Below are 22,020 nucleotides of genomic sequence, written 5' to 3'. Positions count from 1 at the left end.
TGTTAATAATTTAACATCGACACGATTGCGCACATTTTCCATCGTTTTACCAAACACCGCATTGTTCATTAATTTATATAAATTTTTTTCGAAATTATTTTTAGCCAATGTTCTGAAATGTGTATTTAGTTCTATGTAATTTCGAAGCCATGGAGATTGAGAAAACTGTAAAATTCGATGTATTTTTGTGATGTGAAGACCGTGACGCGTACACTGCTGCAGGTTGCGATAGTGTATCACGTAACGCTTCTTATCGTATAGCGTTGCAAGCAGTTTGAATTCCCGCTTGCCAGGTGGTTTGTCGCGTGTCGGGCAAAACGGTAGGTTAGTGTGCGCATCGTGAAGATGTTGTGGGTACTCGAGGTCCACTTCGAGGATATAACCCGTAGGCGAATCTAGCGCGATGGATGATACGTCAAAATTGGTTACGTCGTCAACCCATCGAAAATCGGCGTAAGGCAACGGTTGACGCATTGCCCATCCGTACAAATTATTTACATCAAAGTACATCAAGTATGATGATGGTTTCGATGGATCGTACGACTCCATGTACTTGTTATTAGCGCAAGCGTATCTACCCGAACATTGACTCAGACCGCCGCGTATACCACGTTCGATGAACATAACCATGTCGATGTCAGTAAGCAGTTCGAACGTAATTTTCGTATGCTTCAACATGGCGTCCCACGTGTATCCGGGGAGAGTATAGTAATACGCGGGGTCGAGTCCGTAACTGTCGATACATTTATCTCGAAAGTTTTCGAAAATGTCGGCTAATAACAAGACATCAATTTTGAGGTACAATTCGCTATATTCGCCTAGCGTCCGAATGGAGAATCGGTTCCAGACGTTCTCGGCGTGCGCGTAATCGGTCTCGGATACAGTGTCACCGGTCAAGGAACTGTAAAATGATTCGCGCGGTGGTAAACACGTATCTTGCAACTTGTCAACGGAATCGATGTATTCGTATGGAAATACACCTTTTCGCGTTAACAAATTGAAATGTTCGGTTGATAAATTTTGAAATTCTGATTTTAAAATTTTGAGTTTGTCTTTGTCCAAAAATGATGCCAATTTGTCGAGACTCGATGCGAGAAATTTGTATGAATCGATAAAACGTAATTTTACATGATTTTTTGATTCTTCTTCCATACAAACATTTTTGGTAAACGAAATATATTTCTCTTTTGTTATTGGTAATAAATCGATTCTCCCTTCGAACGCTGTGGCTATTTCCTCGATAATAAAGTGCGAATCGTAACCGGATAAATTGTGAAAAACTATCGGAATACAAAAAGATTCCTTATAATTTAAATTGCAATTTGAGTGTGCGGGATCTCTGTACCGCCCGGTCAGATGGCAATGATCGCGTACGCGTATATCGTCTTCCGCGAACGGTTTTTCGCATATATGGCATTGAGTGGCGCTATGGAATTTCTCCCACTCCTCGGGTGTTAAATTTACCATGGGGACATTTGTTTTTAAAATATTTTTTACACGTAACGCTAAATTTTTGAGGTCTTCAACGAAACATGCTATACAATCGGCGCTACGACGCGAATGATACGCCGATAAAGATTCGTCGAACGAACAATGTACATAATAGGCTAAACTAAATACCCGATGGTGTTGATATGCGTTTTTCTCTTCTTCCGTCTTGGCCAGAACACATTCCAAGTCAGCGTAGACCACAAATGGAAGCCGCTCCTTCCGATTAAAATTGTTGAACTCGAGCCTTGTCCTTATCGCTCGGTAACCGGATAGCACAACCATTCATCTCACAGTCGACCGTATGCGACTGCAACTTGTCGTCGAAACTAAAATAATGCAGGCATCTGTAAAAGAAAGAAAAATTTTAATTAAGATTTATATAACAAAGTGTATAACCTATAATTATTTGAATTATATAAATTAAACTTACCGATCGCAGATATATTTTGGATTCTTGTGTTTGCTCAATTGCGAGCTCACTAGCCGGGATAAATTCTTAATCCATGCAAAATGTCCGACGCTGTTGCCGTCTTCTACGTATAGCAAGTTGATATGCTTATCCCGCTTCTGCTGCGAAAGACGTATCGGGACAATGCTGTTCTTGTCTTCGATGCTGTACACATTTATAGAAATGTCATTAACAAGTTCAAAATTTTTTATTTGGTTCACAGTCACTGGAAACTCAATGTCCCGGAGATTCAGCACTGTCGCGTAATGCGGGTACGATGATTCCCGTTCCGCGTTCCTTTCGGCGGGGTATAGTGCGGCGACCACTGCCCACGCGAAACACGCATTGTCCTTTGATTGTACGTTAATCACCGCTCTTTTCATCATAATGTTCCGTGACAATTTAATGTGGCATCTCGCGCGCATAGGATTATACTTATTTATATTTACAGTCAAGTTTAGTATTCGCGACAAAGCCCACCCGCTATCGCGTTCCTGAAACTCTTCCAGCGACGCTAGGGTGGGTTCGATAACGCACCGTTCGTACCACTCGCGTAAATCGGACGTGTGAAAGAGTTCATAGTTTCTCGTATTGATACTTTTGTTGGCACGTTTATCTCCGGTCACGAATTCACCGTTAAATATAGTGTTCACTTTCACATTATAATGTTTCTTCATAACGTCCTGCACATGTTCTATCACAATGTCTTTGGCGTCGAGAAATTGGCGAGGTTCGATGTGATTATAGTTTATCATCGCATCAGTCGATACGCGACTCTCGAACGCCGTATCAATCTCACGCAATCCCACACAAGTCCATTTTGACGCGCGCTACATCCGGCACCCGCGTGTATGAAACGTCTACGTACCGAATTTTTCAACCCTTCGAGGCGCGCGATCCGAGCAATCAGTGATTGTCGATTTCCGATCGATAATCGTGGTCGTTTGATTCGACTTTGCTCTTCCAGCGACTCGATATACGTATCGCATCGTTGCTCCCACGCAATGTAATCTTCCAGCGAATTCACCAAAGTGGATTGCTCTCGCAAACTTTGTTCCTCCATATTGTATCAGACTTGCGAAATGCGCTTCCCAATGATAGTTCCGGATGTACTTTAGCGAAAATACTGGCGGGGTGTGCCTCTTTATCATGATTTATATACTGTCTCGTGCATATCATCGAACATTCTAGAATGATTTCATCTTAAAAAATTCCCTGGAATAGCGTGTGCAATTTGACCTTGATAATTTCGCGTTTTGTCACGTCCATTTGAAAAATCTAACGTGATTGCATCAGGAGCAGCCGTACATCGGCGCTTGATTTTAGCGCATTCAGCTAAATCTTTGTTCTGATGCGCAATTTAACCTTGATAATTTCGCGTTTTGTCACGTACATTTGATCGCATCAGGAGCAGCCGTACATCAGCGCTTGAAAATTTTTGTTATATTCAGCTAAATCTTTGTTCTGGGGATGATGATATCATCGCAGCCGTACATCGGCGCGACAAAATTTTAGAGGAAATTAAAATGTCGTGTCAGCAATAATCCCCTCTACATCGCAATTTGCGATACTATTTGAATTAATAATAATTCTAATACGATCAGTATTGCATCAATCGCGCGTGTGAAAGGTTCACTGCTGAAGAAAGCGATATGAATTTTTACGTTCCGATTCGAAACGGTGAAACTCCACCGTGTAAGAAGCAAAAATATGACACGTAAGTTTCGATCGTTTAAAAATTTTATTTATTAATTTTTTTTAAATATTGATCTAATTATTTATATTTTTATAGCATTCAGTCTCGTTGTGCGACTCGTATACTTGGAAGAAGATACGCTCTAACCCCAACGTCGTACAAGTATTTGGACATTGGAATAAGCGTTGGAGCTGTATCGTACGTGGAACTAATTCTCGGCGATAATCGAGGCAATCAAATAGTGTTGCCTTTTTCAACGTGGAATTTGTTGATGCAAAAGCAAACAGACGTTGAACAATTTCTACAATCGACTGCTCTCCCATTAAGGATTGGAGATTTATCGATCGAAATGTATCAATCGAAAATTGTAAAACTCACATTATGTGACAATTCTTTGTACATGAAACCACAAACATTATTACATTTATTTAATTTTGAAAATTGTATCGATCATATGCACAATTAGTTATGCGAGAATACATATCTCGTGAATGAAAAATTTAAACAATTTGAAACTGTATTACAACGTAACAATATTACTACTGTATGCGATGCTGTAAAAACGATACGCGATAGTGATGTCTTTAACAGCGAATCATTAATTGATTGCGAATTATTAACATGTGCTGTAAATGATATTCTTTACGATGCGTGCAATAAATAATTATTTTTTATTCCATCTGTGATTTTAATTCTTTCTTTCCATACGAATAAGAATAGTTATACTTTTCTCAACACGATCAGCTAAAGATGTAGAGAAATGCTGAGGTAGAGACGTGATCCTCTAGTTAGAATGTGACAAAAGATATTAAAAGATATATAATGAAGAGGAGTCTGCAGCATTAGAATATTATTTCTTTCGTTGTTCTGTGTTTCGTTGGTCTTGTGTTTCGTTGGTCACGTATAATGGCTGAAGACGACGTTATTATCATCGATGATGATACGGATGATGATGATTATTGGATGGATCCAGTTGTGGCGGAAAGAATTGAGATGGAGAGAGAGAAGAGGAAGAAATGGAAGAAATTGTATGCGAAGGAAGAATCATCTGATAAGGAACCTGATTTCGATTTTCGGACTAGTGATGATGAAGAATTACTTCAATATGAGCGGGAACAAATTTCAAAGAAGAATCTTGAAACTTCAATCGTTCAGTTTATAAGACATCGAGAGCTCGGCTTGAAAAAACCCCGCACAAATTGAAGATTTCTCAAATCTCGAAAATTTTGTGCGAACTCACTTAGAAAATGTGATGCAAGTTCGTGTATCTACGAGGAAGATCCTAATCACACTACATTACGATGTTTTGGAAATAGACTGTATGAAAATCTTGAATTACGAAAAAAAATGGACAAATTCGAATATGAGCACGAGAATATGCTACGGCAAGACTTGGAAACGTTGAAGATAAAAATATTTTTACCGATGTGTAATAAATTTAAAACATTCACAGTTATGTTTAATTTCAGAGTTTACGAGAGTATATGAATGGTCGACGAGAGGATAAACAGATATGTGAATCCAAACCTGCGTAAAATTATAAATTGAGCGTATTGCTCAATATAAAGATGAGCCATGGATAATATTGTAAGTATCTTTCAATTTGTAATATATCAAAAAGTATCTTAAAATAAATTATTAAATAATTTAAAAATAATAAAATGTATTTCTGTTTTAGGAGCGGCATCCCTCAGTCCGGCGCATCGCCCCTTCCCCCTATATTAAATTTTAATTAATTTTATATTTTTATTATTATTACTTTTATATTTTATATTATTATTATTATTATTATATTACTATTATTATTCTTAATTTTAAGTACACATACACACACACACACACACACAAATTGTATAGTACACACACACACATTTAAATAAATTTTATATTTGTAATTTATAAAACATTGCAATTATTTACGCGCCTTTCCCTTGCGCTCCCATCTCTTGCGTCTCTCTCTCTTTTGCGTTAGTTGTAAGTCTCGCGTTAATCATAAGTCTCTCTTTCGTATGCGTTCTCTCTCACTCGCGTTGTTCTTGCAATATCGTTCTCTCTCGCACGCGTTGTCTTGCGCTATTATCGTTCTAAGTCTCGCGATATTATAGTTCTCTCTCTCGCACGCGTTAATCATAAGTCTCTCTTTCGTATGCGTTCTCTTCGCGCTATCGTTCTCTCTCGCACGCGTTGTTCTCGCGATATTATCATTCTCTCTCTTTCGTACACGTTGCTCTCGCGATATTATCGTTCTCTCTCTTTCATATGCTCGTCGCTATCACTCACTCACTTACCTTTGCGTCGTCCTTCTCCCACCTATGCGCCATCTTACAATGCGTCGTCCTTGTCCCACGTTGATGTCATCCTTGTTGTACGTTGACGCCATCCTTGTCGCACGTTGATGCCATCCTTGTCGCACTGTCCTCTTCACACACTTAGCGCTATCCTTTCCCCACAACTAGCGCTATCCTTCTCACACCACCGTCTTCTTTCCGCGGATCCCCCTTCTCCTGGCGGACCCCCTCGTCCATCGGTCGCGCCGCGGATCCCCCTTTCCCGCGCGGACCTCCTCGTCCATCGGTCGCGCCGCGGATCCCCCTTCCCCGCGCGTGACGTCACTCCCCCCGCGCCGCGGTTCCCCTCGCGCCTCACCCCCCTGAGAGGACCTGAGTTAGAAACCTCCTTGTATACCTACTACTGTAAAAGGAATATTTTATGAGAAAAATTTAACATTTCTTTTTATTTTAATAAAATTGTTAAATTTTAAATCCATTTACTATTTTGAAGTTCGTTATCATCCTAGCCTATCCTTCGTACGGAAAACACATGCGTGGATACAGTGAGTTCCGCCTCCTTATGGGGCGGCTCCACTTCCGAAAAATATAATCTAACCTAAACCTATTTATAATTAAAAATTAAAATTCGGTTTGGGGTGGATCTCACTTTGCGTGGAATGTTATAAACCCATGCGGAATTGAAGAAACATGGGTATCCCAATCGGAAAACACCTAAAATATTAATTTACATTTTTCTCATAAAATAGCTGCTTTTATAGTAATAATGTATGCAACATAAAAGTTGAATTTATGGGGAGTTGAATATGTTAGAATAGATTATGAGGGGGAGAATAGAGATGAAGGGGGAAGAAAAACGAAGAGGAAAGAGAGGGAAAAGGATAGGAGTGAGGGCGAAAGAAAAGGAGAGGGAGGGAGGAAAGGGGATAGAGGAAGAGAGGGGTGGAAAGTAGGCTTCTGGAATGTAGCGGGGGTAAAGAATAAGAAGGAAAGGTTTTGGAAAGAAATTAAGAGATGGGAGATTGTAGTAATGGTGGAAACTTGGGTTGATGGGAAAGGCTGGGACAGGGTAAAGCGGATGTTACCAAAGAGTTATAGGTGGGAGAGACAATTAGCGAAGAAAAGGAGTAAAAAGGAAGACCGATGGGGGGATAATTATTGGAGTAAAAGAGGAGGGGGGAGTCTCGGTTATTGAAGTAGAGGAAAAAGAGGAAGGGGTGTTGGCAGTAGAAGTATGGGTGGGCGAAGAAAGATGGAGGATAGTAGGAGTGTATGTGAAGGGAGATATGAAGGAAAAGCTAGAAGCGTTGGAGGGATGGCTAGAGGAGCAGGAGGAAAGCAAATGGACAATAATAGGGGGTGACTTTAACGCGAGGACGGGGAAGTTGGGAGGAGGTGTAGAGGAGGGTGAGGAGGAAGGAAGAGTAAGAAAATCAAAAGATGGAAAGGTTAATGAAGAAGGAAGGAAATTGATAGGGCGACTAGAAAAAAGGGGATGGGGAATACTGAACGGAATGGTGGAAGAGGACGAAGAGGGGGAATTTACATATACGGGGGGAAAAGGAGAATCAGTGATTGATTATGTGGTAGGGGAGGAAAAGGTAAGGAAAAGGGTGGTCAGGATGGAAGTAGGGGATAGCGTGGAGTCGGATCATCATCCGGTGGTAGTATTTTTAGAAGGAAAAGGAGAAAAGGCAAAGGGGAGAGGGTGGGGAAGTAAAGAAAGAAGGGGGGAGATGGACAACAGGAAGAGGGGAAAAAATAAGAGAGAAGATAGACTGGGAATTAATGAGAGATAAGGGAGTTGATGAAGAGTTGGAAATGAAAATAGGGAAGATAGGAGAGAAATTGAAGGAGGGGGAAAGAGAAAGTGGGGGGAGGAAAAGGGTAGGATGGTGGGATGAAGAATGTGAGGGTAAAAGGAGAGAAGTGAGGAGAACATTAAGAGAGTGGAGGAAAAGGGGAGGGGAAGGGGAAAGGTATAGGAAGGAGAGAGCAGAATACAAGTTGCTATGTAAAAGGAAAAGAGGGGAGGAAAACGAAAGATGGATTAAAGAGGCGCAGAAAGTAAGGACGGAAGGGGAGGTATGGGGGATAGTTAATAAGGAGAGGAAAAGGAGAAAAGGGGTAAATGAGGGGATAGAAGGGAAAGAATGGAGAGAGTACTTTATGAAGTTGTTAGGAGGGGTAGAAAGTAGGGTGTTAAGAGGAGGGAAGGGAGGAAGGGCAGAGGATGGAGAAGAGGATCTGAGGAGAAGTGAGATAAGGTATGTTTTGGAGAAGTTAAAAAAGGGGAAGGCGGCGGGGGCGGACGGGGTGCCAAATGAGGTATGGAAGTGTGGGGGCGAAAGGATAGATGAATGGATCTGGGGCTTCTGTAACAGGGTTTGGAGGGGAGAAGGCCGGAGCAGTGGAAGGATGGAATAATTGTTCCATTAGTGCAAAAGGGGGCAGGAGAGAAGGTAGAGGACTATAGAGGGGTAACGTTGATGCCAACGCTATACAAAATATATGTGGGGGTGTTAACGGAGAGGTTGAAGGAGGAGATGGAGGAAAAAGACATGGTACCTCAGAATCAGACAGGTTTCAGGAAGGGGATGGGAGTAATAGACAATATTTATGTTTTAAATTTTCTGGTGAATAGGCAGCTAAAGCGGAAAGGTGGAATGGTGGTGGCGACGTTTGTGGATCTAAAGGCGGCGTTTGACTCAGTGGACAGGGAAGTGTTGGTGGAAGCAATGAGGGGGAGAGGGAAGGATTAAGGATTAGGATAGAAGAGGTATATAGGGAAACAAGGAGTAGAGTGAGGGTAGGAGAGAAATTAGGAGAGAATTTTTGGACAGCAAGAGGAGTGAGGCAGGGATGTCCAATGAGTCCGTATTTATTCAACCTAGTTTTAGCGGATGTGGAGGAGGTGTTGAGAAGGGGTGGATGGGGAGGGGTGAAATTAGGAGAGGAAAAAATTTATTGCTTGGCATATGCGGATGACATGGTGCTGTTGTCAGAAAATGAAGAGGAGATGGCACACATGTTAGGGAAATTAGAGGGGTATATGGATAGGAAAAGGTTAGAGGTAAATGTGGGGAAAACGAAAGTTATGAGGTTTAGAAAAGGAGGAGGGAGGAGGAAGACGGCAAAGTGGAGATGGAGGGGGAAAGAGATAGAGGAGGTGAAGGAATTCACATATTTAGGATATAAGATGCAATGGAACGAAGGACAGGAGGCGCATGTGAAAGACAGGGTAAGGAAGGCAGGGGCAGTGATAAGACAGGTGTGGGGGATAGGTAAAAGGAGGTTTACGGGAGATTGGAAAAGAAGAATTTGGCTGTGCGAAAGGTTGGTAGGAACGGTAATGGAGTTTGGTGCAGAAATATGGGGGTGGAGGGAATGGAAAGAGGTGGAGGCAATGCAGGAAAGATGGATTAGGTGGACGTTAGGGGTAGACTAGTGCACACCGGGGTATATGGTAAGGGAGGAAACTGGGAAGGAGAAGTTTAAGATAGGGACGGGGAAAAGGGCAGTAGGATTTGAAAAGAAGCTGGAAGAAGGGAGAGGTGGAGGCTTAGCGAGGAGATGCTTTGAGGAAATGAAGAGGAAGATAAGAGAGGGAGGGGAAATGACAGGGTGGGAAGAGGAGAGGAGAAAATTTTTTGAGGACAGGGGAAAAGGAGTGAAAGAGATGGAGGAGAAAAGAGGAAGGGGAGAAGAAGTATATGAGGGATGGGAGCAGAGGGATAGAGAGATGCAAAAGGAGGAAAGATGGGAAAGGATTAGAGATTCAAGGTACAATAGATGGTATGGGGAGGTGAAAGAGGAGGGAATACCGGCATATTTGGAAAAGGGATGGGGGGAGAGTAGATGGAGGAGGGTGATAAGATTTAGGCTGAATAATGAGATGAGAGGAGCGAGATATTGGGAAACAGAAGAAAGGAGGAAGTGTAGGCGATGTGGGGGGGGGGGGGTGAGGAGACATGGGAACATGTACTGGGAGAATGTAGAGGAGAAGGAAAAGAGGGGAATTGGTGGGAAAGAATGGAAGAGATTTTCAGGAAGGGGATGGGGAATGGTGGATGAGGGGGATAGAGAGTGAAAGAGAGATGGTAAAGGGGGAGCAGGGAGGAGAGGTGGAAGGAGAGGGTATGGTGAATGGAGGGGAGTGTGTGGAGTGAAGGAGAATATGTGGAGTATGTGGGACCGGAAGTCGAAAGTTAGGGATAAATCTCTCTCTCTTAGTTAGGTTAGATAGGGTAGTTTGTAAGTTAGAATGTAAGGCAGACATAAGCCGAGGATAGTAATAAGTTAGTAGTAAGCAAAGCGAACGGTTGTCGGATAAGCGTTGTCTTCCCTGCGCGGTGAATTACAGCATAGGTGTTAGGTTTCTGCTGTACGATTTATGGTGTATTTTTAGTTTTATTTTTAGTTTATTTTTATTTTTATTTTTTCCATATTTCTTTATCTTTATTTACATCTTGTTTATTGTATTATATTGTATTCATTTTTATTTTTTGTTTTTATCTTATATTTTCTTTGTATTTTCTTTTGGTTTAGTTGGATTTGCATGATTCTGTATTTATTCTGTGAAAAGGTTGTAAGAGGTTCGGGTACGCTCCTCGAAAAAGCGCCTTCAATCCCCAAGGGGACGAATAAAGATATCAATCAATCAATCATCATAAAAGTTGAATTTTTAAGAGAGATAGAACTTTTATTTGAAACTTTTTCTACTAAAATCAATATTTATTAAGATAATATATGTTTGCGAGAGCGCGAAAATAGACCGGGAAGTGAGTGCGGCGCTAGAGAAAGAGATTCCGACAAGGAAGAATGAAAGCAATAAGTCCCGATATATATCTATGTACAAAAAGTCTTGTCCTTTATTCTAATATAGTCACAAATACAATGTCTTTTAATTAACAACGAAGAAAGATCGAAAAATTCGAGCTGAATTTTTAGAGTCCGCAAGCAATGGAGAGAATCGATAAATTCCGCGAGCAACGGAAAGAACTTTTTGATTTACGAGAATGAAATGAGCGCACCGGAGACTTTTCGATAAGAGAGGCAGCAATCATCGGTCGCGTCAATTTATACTTAAACCCTTCTCGAAAGATCCAGATTTTTCACGAACTCGACGGTGATCGAGACAATGTTTAAATTTAACGATCTAACGTGCTATTTGTTGTTATTAGATCTTCCGAGAAGGACGAGCGCTGTTTTTGGATTTGCGCTGACAAAGCGATATCTCGCTATAGTATAGCGGCTATACCAGGCTGCCTCGGAGCGCCAGGGGCGTCGGATAGACGGGCGAGCCCCGACTCGCTTCTCAAGCGATAAATTCTTTTTTAATGAGACTGTCGCGCGTCTTGTTTAATTAGCTTTTGGCTAGATTTCGAACAATATATAAAAAAAGAAAATATACAAAAAAAAGTTTTTTTCTTCATTTTGATCTTGAAGATAATCTTGTCGCGAATTTTCATTGTCATATTCGTAATCAGCACCTCGAAATGCATTAGTATGTAAAATTTCAGAATAATCGGAGATATGCTCTTTTCGGAACTATACTCTTGAAAAGCTCTCGAGATAAATTATAATTATGTGCAATAAATTAGAAAGTGGATACAAAATAGTAAAAAAGAACATAATAAGTAATAAAATAAAAAGTTAAAAGAAAAAAGTTTAATAAAAAACAACAAATAAAAATCTAAAATGAAAAATAATTAAATAAATTTGAAAAAAATAAAAAAAACGAAAAGTAAATAAAATAAAACAAAAATATTAAGTAATAAAAAAAATATTTCACAAATATTTAATATTTAATAATAAAAATATAAGCTTAGAAAAGTTTGAAATAATATCTATTTGTAAAGATTAATACAATTAACTTCAAACTATTATTAAATACTACATTTAAAAAATTATACATATATATGAGAAGTAATTATTATTATTTCAATTTATTCTTATTTGAATTGATTCTTTTCACATATTTAGCGTAATATGATTTACAAAGGTTTAAGATTTTAGAATTAAATAATACTAACAAATTACTTTGTTACATTGTAATTATTATTAATTCTATATTTTACAAGAGCAGTCGGGAGACGCCGCGCTAGGTGTGTTCGGCGTGTATACATGAATGTGTGTATGTATGCGCGTATGTTTTTAAATTTATCGCGGCGTACTTACTTATATACACAGTCCAAAATAAACGATATACTTAAAATTTGGGAAAAAATCACCAAATTTCAAATGACGATAACTTCGTAAATAATAAAGATAAAAAGGTCTGTAAAAAATGAAAATGAAGCTTGAAATCTCTACTTTAAGAATTGATTTATTTCAATGTTGCGAGATAAATTTATTTAAAATGACGGATAACAAAGCAAGAGCATGCGAAATTGAAAAATAATGGTCCGAGTTTGCCACGGCACATAGCGTGAGTCAAATGTCGCAACTCAATGGAATGAAAAGCATATGATAGTACAGAGTTTTTTCTTTAAAATGCTTTTTTACTCATCTCGATACGATGATTTTTCGCCGAGACATTCGCATTTAAATAAGAAGGCAGCTTTTTACTTTAAATGCGAATAACTCTCCAAAAAATCATTGTATCGAGACGAACAAAAAAGCATTTTAAAAAGGAGACTCTATACTATCATGTGCGTTTTATCTCATTGAGCTGCGACATGAAACTCTCGCCATGTGCCGAACTCGGGCCATTTTTTTTTTAATTTTACATGCTCTCCTTTTGTCATCCGCCATTTCCAGAAAAATTGTCGTATGAAATTGTGATATAAAATTTCGAAAACTGGAAATACGAACCTTTAAAATGCTTTTTGTAAAATTCTTCTAGCTGTATTAGGTGCTGAGATATTCAATTTTGAATTTTTAGCAACGCCGAATTGCAAGAATAAAAATTGCTTCGTTTCCGAGATATAAATTTGTAACACTTTACGTGGGCCACCCTGTATATATATATATATGTTCGGTAGCCTCTCTATATAATTTTTAGTTCAAGTTAGTTTTCGATAATTCCACCGCGCGGCGCTCGAGTAGCGAGCAGCAGCATTACGATTACGTTACGTGCGAGTCGACACAAGTCTGTCCTGGCGGCAAGTAAGAGTTTGTTATACTCAGAAGCTGTGTCAGTATAGTTATCCTATCTACGAAAATTTGTAACCGCCGAGTCGAGGAGAAATAAAACACATTTTAAATCTAGAGGAACACTTATTTTCTCGACCACGCCTTCGCGAAGCAATTTTACCGCGAAATACGCGTGAAGGGCAAGGCCCTCAAGATACACAAGTATCCAACAAAATTTGGTCCTTTGAGTCGGATCCCAAGATATCCTCGGATAACGGTGGAAGCAGATGCATCGAGAGTAGACGACACGAGGTGATTAACTGCATCGGCAAGCATATCGCAAGGGCGCGACATAACCTAGCTATCAAGACTCGCCCGCACAGGCAAACAGACGTTGCTGCCATGAGATCAGGTTTTCCAATAGAGAAAACAACATCTCAGGAAAACTACGAGGAGGAGACAATTTACATCTGCAGATTCCGAGTCAGAGCCAACTTGCAATCCAACCTGCCGACATCTTACGACACAGCCGTCTTACCAAGGAAGGATCGCCACGATTAGCGGCATTTTGTGGATTTTCGCGCGCCATTTTTCCGAGCATTTTCGATAAGGTAAGGGCAGCTTTTCGGTAACAAATGCCAATCAGATTTCCCTTTCGCAAATTATATCTATTCATTTCTCGAAATGTCTACCGACGAAAGTTTGGCCTCTCTCAAAAAACAGCGCAAAATTATCAAAGGCTCCTGTACGAGGATAAAAACCTACGTGGATTCGATAGTTGATCCTACATCGTCAATAATAGCTCAACTCGAGGAGCGTAAAACGAAATTAAATCAATATTGGTCTGATTATAATTCAGTACAATCGCGGGTAGAAGTTCTCGAAGACGCTGAGCTCAACGATCGCGTTTCTTTCGAAGAATCTTTCTATGCCTTATCCGCCAAGATTCGAGAATTTTTGAATCCTATACAACCAACGCGTACCGCCATAACACATTCAACATTACCATCGAGTTCGCGCGAGACGTCGAACACAATAACTCACGTGCGCTTGCCAAAGCTAAATCTTCCTACTTTTTCAGGCAAATACGATGAGTGGTTCCCGTTCTTCGATACGTTTAACTCGGTTATACATTCCAACGCCTCACTTAGCAATATTCAACGATTTCAATATCTAAGGGCTTCACTCACCGGCGCGGCGACGCGAGCAACGTGATTAGTTCGCTGGAAATATCGGACTCAAATTATGAGGTGGCTTGGATATTACTCAAAGAGCGTTACGATAATAAGCGCGTTATTGTTCAAAATCATATTAAGGCGATTATGGAATTGCCATCTATGACGAAAGAAAATTATACCGAATTGAGGCAAATCGCGGACGGTGCGACTAAACATTTACACGCGTTGCAAGCTTTGAAGCGTCCAACCGCGCAGTGGGACGACTTATTAATACACATTTTAAGCTCAAAAATCGACGCGCTCACATTGCGTGAATGGCAGTCCTCGCTGACGGACACTGAATTACCCACACTAAAACAATTTTTCGACTTCATAACGCATAGATGTCAAATGCTCGAGGCGACAGGCAAGGTAAACGCTTTAAACGTAAAGAGTACTAGTTCGCGGCCGAACGGTAAGCGGCACACATCGTGCATCGCGACGGTCAAATCTAAATGTAATTATTGCCAAGGAGAGCACTCCATCTATTATTGTAAGGATTTCCTAGCGCTTCCCATAACGCGTAGAATTTCAGAAATTCGCAATCGCAAGATTTGCGCCAATTGTTTATGATCTTCTACTCATTCTTCTAGCAAATGTACTTCAGGCAATTGCAAGGTCTGTCAAGCCAAACACAATACGTTGTTTCATGCAACGACCATTTCTGAATCGCCGAGTAAACAGGAAAGCAGCGGCGGCAATTCAAAGACAACTGATTCGTCCTCAGTTTTGGTGTAACACATACTTCTAACATGAACAATAATGATCGTGTTTATACTATCAACAGCCGTTGTTCATATTTACGACAACAAGAATTCGCGTAGATCTTGTCGCGTATTGCTAGATTGCGGGTCACAAGCGAATTTCATTTCGAAGTCATTCGTTACAAGACTCGGCCTAAAGCCACGATCACTCAACATATCTATCTCTGGTGTAAACGGTACAGTTACGACGTCGTCGCAAGTAAGATTACAATCACGCACGACTCCCTATACTGCTAATATCGAGTGTATTATTACAGATCAAGTGACTGACAAGCTATTCTCCAATTTATTCTCTAAAACAGAAGAATTTTGATTTCCCACGGAATGTCAAATTGGCTGATCCACAATTCCATGTGTCTTCAGATATTGACCTCCTTATCGGGGCAGGACTATTCTGGGATCTATTGTGTGTAGGCCAAATTAAATCTCAAAATCACCCGACGCTGCAGAAAACGCAGCTAGGATGGATTGTAGCAGGACGTTTAGGTAATTCCGCGCAATCGTCCTCAAGATTGCATTCATTCCATGCATCCATAACCAACGTCCATGACCAGCTAAGTAGGTTTTGGCAGCTTGAGGGTACCGTCAGTCAGTCAGACAGTTACACTATTGAAGAAAATCTTTGTGAACAGCATTTTCTCGACAACGTGTCTCAAAATTCGCAAGGTAGATACGTGGTTAAGCTTCCGGTAAAGGAACATTTAATTAACAAACTAGGAGATTCTCGCGACATTGCATTAAAGGGATTGAAGAGTCTTGAGAATCGGTTTACACGCGATCCCGAATTAAGAGATAAATATGCGAAATTCATTTACGAATACATAGCATTGGGTCACATGCGGCTAGTGGATTCACCGCCAGATGAGAACTCCGCTAACTTCTATTTGCCTCATCATTTCGTATTCAAGAAAACAAATCAGGGATCAAAACTTCGCGTTGTATTTGACGCTTCTTGCAAAAGCGCCATCGGCATATCCTTGAACAATACATTGTTAGTAGGTCCTGTCGTGCAACAAGATTTAACGTCCATACTAATGCGATTTCGAACATTTTGATACGTTTTTACGGCAGATATAATAAAAATGTACCGACAAATACTAATAGATTCATCTCAAACATGTTTACAAAGAATATTGTGGCTAAACGACCCCGATCTAAATATCAATACATACGAGCTGACTACTGTCACTTATAGTACGGCTTCGGCATCGTATCTAGCAACAAGTTGCCTCAAGCATTTAACCGACCAGCATTCATCAAAATATCCTATCGGTTCCATACACGTTAAACGAGAATTTTACGTCGATGATTTGCTTACAGGAGCAGATACTATTCGCGACGCAAAACAAATACGCGATGAAGTAATACAGCTACTACAATTAGGATCATTCGAACTCAGTAAGTGGGCTTCAAATTGTTCCGAGTTGCTTGAACCCATACAAAATCGAAAGGGGGGAGAAATCATAATCAGCAACGAGACTGACTCGTGTATTTTAGGAATTCAATGGAATCAATCTAAGGACGTATTCCGTTTTTCTTGCAAACTCGATCCTTCTTGTGACATCATATCTAAACGTACTATATTATCTGAAGTAGCTAGACTATTTGATCCTCTGGGCCTTCTAAGACCTGTGATCGTCATTGCGAAACTTAGTCTACAGGAGCTTTGGCAATCAGGCGTTCACTGGGACGAGACCGTACCACAGAATATCCACATTCGGTGATCAAAATTCAAATCGCAGCTCGCCGCGTTAAATCAATTACAAATTACGCGGTATGTCATGTTCAGTTCATCTTCACAATTCGTGCAAATACACGGGTTTTGCGACGCCAGTCAACACGCGTACGGCGCCTGTGTATATGTGCGCACGAGACTCAAATCTGACGAGTATCGTTCCGAATTATTGTGCTCGAGATCTCGGGTTGCACCTCTCAAGGCTATATCACTACCGCGGCTTGAGTTGTCCGCAGCTTTACTGCTCGCACGTCTAATTGAAAAGATTCGAGAATTACTAGAACTGACACAAACGCAAATATTTCTTTTGTCAAATTCTACCATACTAGAACTGACACAAACGCAAATATTTCTTTTGTCAAATTCTACCATAGCTCTGAACTGGATAGCCTCCCGAAAATGGTCAGTATTCGTAGCCAACAGAGTAGGTGAAATACAGTGATTACCAGAGATTAATAATTGGCGCCACGTTGCATCTTCGCACAATCCGGCGGATGTGTTATTGCGTGGTTTATATCCTCAGAACATAAAGACCGCGTCTGTATGGTGACATGGACCAGACTTCTTACAATCAAATGAGGATGACTGGCCAATCTGTACTCTCACACTTCTAGGAGATAACGTGCCCGAACTAAGGGGGATTATCACAACCGCTGCTACTTTAGATCAGTGCATCGTTAGCGATCTGTTGAATAAATATTCTAATTTAAACAAAGCGTGTCGCATTATAGCGTACTGCTTGAGATTTCTTAAATCTCGCCGTCCAAGCCTATCCACGAAATTCGTCTCTCCAGCCGACCTAGCCTTCGCGTTGAGCCTTATGTGTAGGTCAGTGCAAAGACGAGCATTTGCCAATGAATACAAGGCATTAAGTAAGGGAGACGCCATTAATGCATCCAGCTCTATACTTTCGTTATCTCCATTCATGGACGAGGCGGCTTTAATGAGAGTTCGCCGCAGACTAAAAAATTCAGGATTGCAATTTGACACGTGTCATCCAATATTATTACCGCGTAATCATATTCTAACTAATCGCGTTATAGAGTATGAGCATGTCCGTAACTTACACGCGGGAACACAAGCCACCATGGCCACTGTCAGACAACGCTTTTGGCCATTGTCTCTGCGGTCTACCACACGCAAGATTATTCAAAAATGTACAACGTGTTTCAAGGCAAAACCGCGTTTATCCGAAGCTTTAATGGGTGCCTTACCCATAAGTCGAGTCACTGTGTCCAAGCCATTCTCTCATTGTGGAGTCGACTACGCGGGGCCGGTGACTTTGCGAGAAGGAAAAAGGCATAACGCGCGCAATCAAAAGGCATACATAGCAATTTTTGTTTGCTTCGCCACGAAAGGAATTCATATAGAACTCGTGAGCGATCTCACCTCCGATGCGTTCATTGGCGCATTTAAACGTTTTATGTCGCGTAGAGGGAAACCATCCCAAATGTGCACACACAGTCCAAAATCAAGCAATTCCTGTATAATCAGGAGATTTCCTGGAATTTTATTCCACCAAACGCTCCGCACTTCGGTGGTTTATGGGAGGCGGCCGTTAAATCCGCAAAATACCATATGGCGCGAATCATAGGAAAGGCTCATTTAATTTTCGAGGAAATGCAAACCGTGCTCAGTGAGATTGAAGCGATTCTTAATTTGCGTCCCATTACGGCGTTAAGCGCGGATCCAAATGATCTAGCATATTTGTCCCCGGGACATTTTCTGGTTGACACCGCACTGAATAGCTTCCCTTGCACTAATATAAGCGATGTTAACGAAAATCGACTAACACGATGGCAAAGAGTGGAACAAGTTAGGCAGCATTTTTGGCAGAGATGGAGTAACGAATATCTCCACTCATTACAAAAGCGATCAAAATGGAAAACTAATAAAGGTATCCAGTTGTCACCCAACCAACTTGTGCTGATTAAACAACAGAATTTAGCATCATTACAATGGCCAATTGGTCGAGTTCAGAGCATTCATCCCGGATCTGACAATGTCGCGCGAACGGCCACTATTAAGACTGCTCAGGGCACATTTGTAAGACCACTGTCCAGAATTGCAATACTGCCAATAGACTCATCAAGCGATAATCGTTAAGCATTCCATTTAATATTAAGAGTTAGTTATCTAAGTATCAATATTATATCCACATAAATAGCAATGTAATTAGATTTAAGCAAACACATATATGTAAATTCTATTTTAGCTATTTTTCGATTACTAATTGAAAGGACATCCTTCCAAGGGGGGCGGCGTTGTTCGGTAGCCTCTCTATATAATTTTTAGTTCAAGTTAGTTTTCGATAATTCCACCGCGCGGCGCTCGAGTAGCGAGCAGCAGCATTACGATTACGTTGCGTGCGAGTCGGCACAAGTCTGTCCTGGCGGCAAGTAAGAGTTTGTTATACTCAGAAGCTGTGTTAGTATAGTTATCCTATCTACGAATTTGTAACCGCCGAGCCGAGGAGAAATAAAACACATTTTAAATCTAGAGGAACACTTATTTTCTCGACCACGCCTTCGCGAAGCAATTTTACCGCGAAATACGCGTGGAGGGCAAGGCCCTTAAGATACACAAGTATCCAACAATATACAGGGTGATTCAAAACAACCTGATGTCTTTGAAATATAATATTCTTGAACGAATTCTAAGACTATTTTTCCTCTTGAAAAATTTTGTCCAAAGCTTAATTTTTGAGTTACATATAATAGAAAATAGTTGGCTACTCACGAGTCCGATACAACGGGCAGGCAGGACGGCGCAACGCGTCACGAGACAAATGCTCTCCCGTTTCCCCAGACAGTCAATTTTATTGCACAATATTTGATCCTTTGAAGTGTATTAAATTATTATTGCAGTTTCTACACAATATTTAACAATATTATTACCATCTAGGAGGGTTATAACGTAACGCTTAAGAATAAAATATTCAAACGCGAAATTACATAAAGTAACAAATAAACTGGAAATGGACGAATGAAAAACGAAATAGTAATCGCAATTTGATTAAATATTCTTATCTTTAAGAAAACTGACGAATTTTATTTCTTTCTGAGGATCGTTTATCTTATAAATAACAGCTTCTAAATTTCACTTGACTTTACACAATAAAAATATTACTATTTTAATAATCTTTATTATTACTTGCAAATATTTACTTCCGTACAAATTAAGACATAAAATTACACGATAAATAGCGATTAAAAGTCCCCATTTCTCTCTTTCTCTCTCTCTCTCTCAATTATTTTATTCTTTATTTATTATTTTGCGTTTAAGAATGTTATGTTATGTTATGTTATGTTATGTTATGTTATGTTTATGTTATGTTATATTTGTTATTATTATTAGCATTTGTCTCGTGACGCGTTGCGCCGTCCCTGCCTGCCCGTTGTATCGGACTCGTGAGTAGCCAACTATTTTCTATTATAACTCAAAAATTAAGCTTTGGACAAAATTTTTCCAGAGGAAAAATAGTCTTAGAATTCGTTCGAGAATATCATATTTCAAAGACATCAGGTTGTTTTGAATCACCCTGTATTTATACAGGGTGTTAGGCGTATATGTATCCAAAAAAAAATCATAAGTAGATCTCGTTAAACTGAACTAAAAAGTCTTTATAATTTTGCAAAAACTACGTAAAATTTCAAGATATTAATGAAAAAGTTCGGTCCAATGCGCGTGGGTGGTAAAGCGCGCGACGGCGCGCGGCGAAGCGGTGATTGGGTAAATATGCGTACATGCTAAATATACATATTAATTACAAAGGTAAAAAAAATACGCCAAGTACATAAAAAATATTCTACTTTGTATGCATCTTTAATAAAAAAATTGTATGCATCTTTAATAAAAAAATTCCTTAAAAATAATTTTTTACAGTAATTTTCCCTCAAGAAATCATTTTCCTAAAAAATAAAACCTCAACAAATAATTTTCATAAAAAAATATTAAAAAATAAAATATCAAAACTAAATATGAAATCAATAATTACTATTAGCCAAGTACTTAAGAGCAATTTGTAAATTTGATATAATATTTGCCGTGAAATATCAATTTTATACAGTAGAAATATTATACATAAATTCTCCCTAAGAAACTAAAACGCATTTTATATTTATTCAGAGAAAATTGATTTTTAAAATATTTAATGAGAATTAGAATTCTTTTAATTCTTAAAACACTTTTCATATAATGTATATAATTTTAAAAAAATGTTTTACGCAAGTTTTAAATCGCACAGTCTTTAAATCGAAGTAAGTTATGAAAACTTGGCGTGCCCGGATCGTAATCAAATACACATTAAATATTTAATTACATAATGTCTAATATTTTATATTTTATTGGAGATATATTTGTTTATAATGTAAACAATCCGGGCACGCCAAGTTTTCATAATTTATTTCGATTTAAAGACTGTGCGATTTAAAACTTGCGTAAAACTTTTTTTTTTAATTATATACATTATATAAAAATTGTTTTAAGAATTAAAAGAATCCTAATTCTCATTAAATATTTTAAAAATCAATTTTCTCTGAATAAATATAAAATGCGTTTTAGTTTTTTAGGGAGAATTTATGTATAATATTTCTACTGTATAAAATTGATGTTTCACGGCAAATATTATATCAAATTTACAAATTGCTCTTAAGTACTTGGCTAATAGTAATTATTGATTTCATATTTAGTTTTGATATTTTATTTTTTAATATTTTTTTATGAAAATTATTTGTTGAAGTTTTATTTTTTAGGAAAATGATTTTTTGAGGGAAAATTACTGTAAAAAATTATTTTTAAAGAATTTTTTTATTAAAGATGCATACAAAGTAGAATATTTTTTATGTACTTGGCGTATTTTTTTTACCTTTGTAAGTTTTTTTTTAGAGGGATTTCACACCTTTTTGTAAAATTTTATACCCTTTCTACAAATTATTTTTTGGGGGAAAATATTTGCATATTATTTTTAGGGATATTTTTTATTTTTGAAAATTATTACTGCATAGTAAATTAGTCTTTCTATAAGTTTTATCTGACGGCATATGTTTTATATTTCTGTGGTACACCGTTTCTGCAACATTAGATTTCATCCTCAAGGGGTGGTTTTTAAAAATTGTTATTATACGGTAAATTAGTCTTTTTGCAAGTCTTATCTAACAGCATAAGTTTTATATTTTTATGACGCTCCGTTTCTGAAATATTAGATTTCACCCCCAAGGGGTGGATTTTAAAAATTGTTATTATACGGTAAATTAATCTTTCTACAAGTCATAACTAATAGTGCAGGTTTTATATTTTTGTGGC

At 39.0% G+C, this 22,020-nt stretch overlaps 1 protein-coding gene and 1 pseudogene across 3 annotated transcripts in view; both read left to right on the top strand.

Moving 5' to 3' along the window:
* The window catches only part of LOC145973431 (protein expanded), a 530,479-nt gene that overhangs the window by 336,065 nt on the left and 172,394 nt on the right, over positions 1–22,020 (top strand). The window lies entirely within an intron of this gene.
* LOC145973547 (uncharacterized) lies at positions 4,375–5,198 on the top strand (annotated as a pseudogene).

This window comes from Camponotus vicinus, unplaced genomic scaffold, assembly GCF_025532165.1.
Source record: "Camponotus vicinus isolate PSW18456_S1 unplaced genomic scaffold, iyCamVici1.0 SCAF_6, whole genome shotgun sequence".
Classification (NCBI taxonomy): Eukaryota; Metazoa; Arthropoda; class Insecta; order Hymenoptera; family Formicidae; genus Camponotus; species Camponotus vicinus.
Note: the sequence above shows the minus strand (reverse complement) of the source record. Positions and strands in the feature narration are given on the sequence as shown.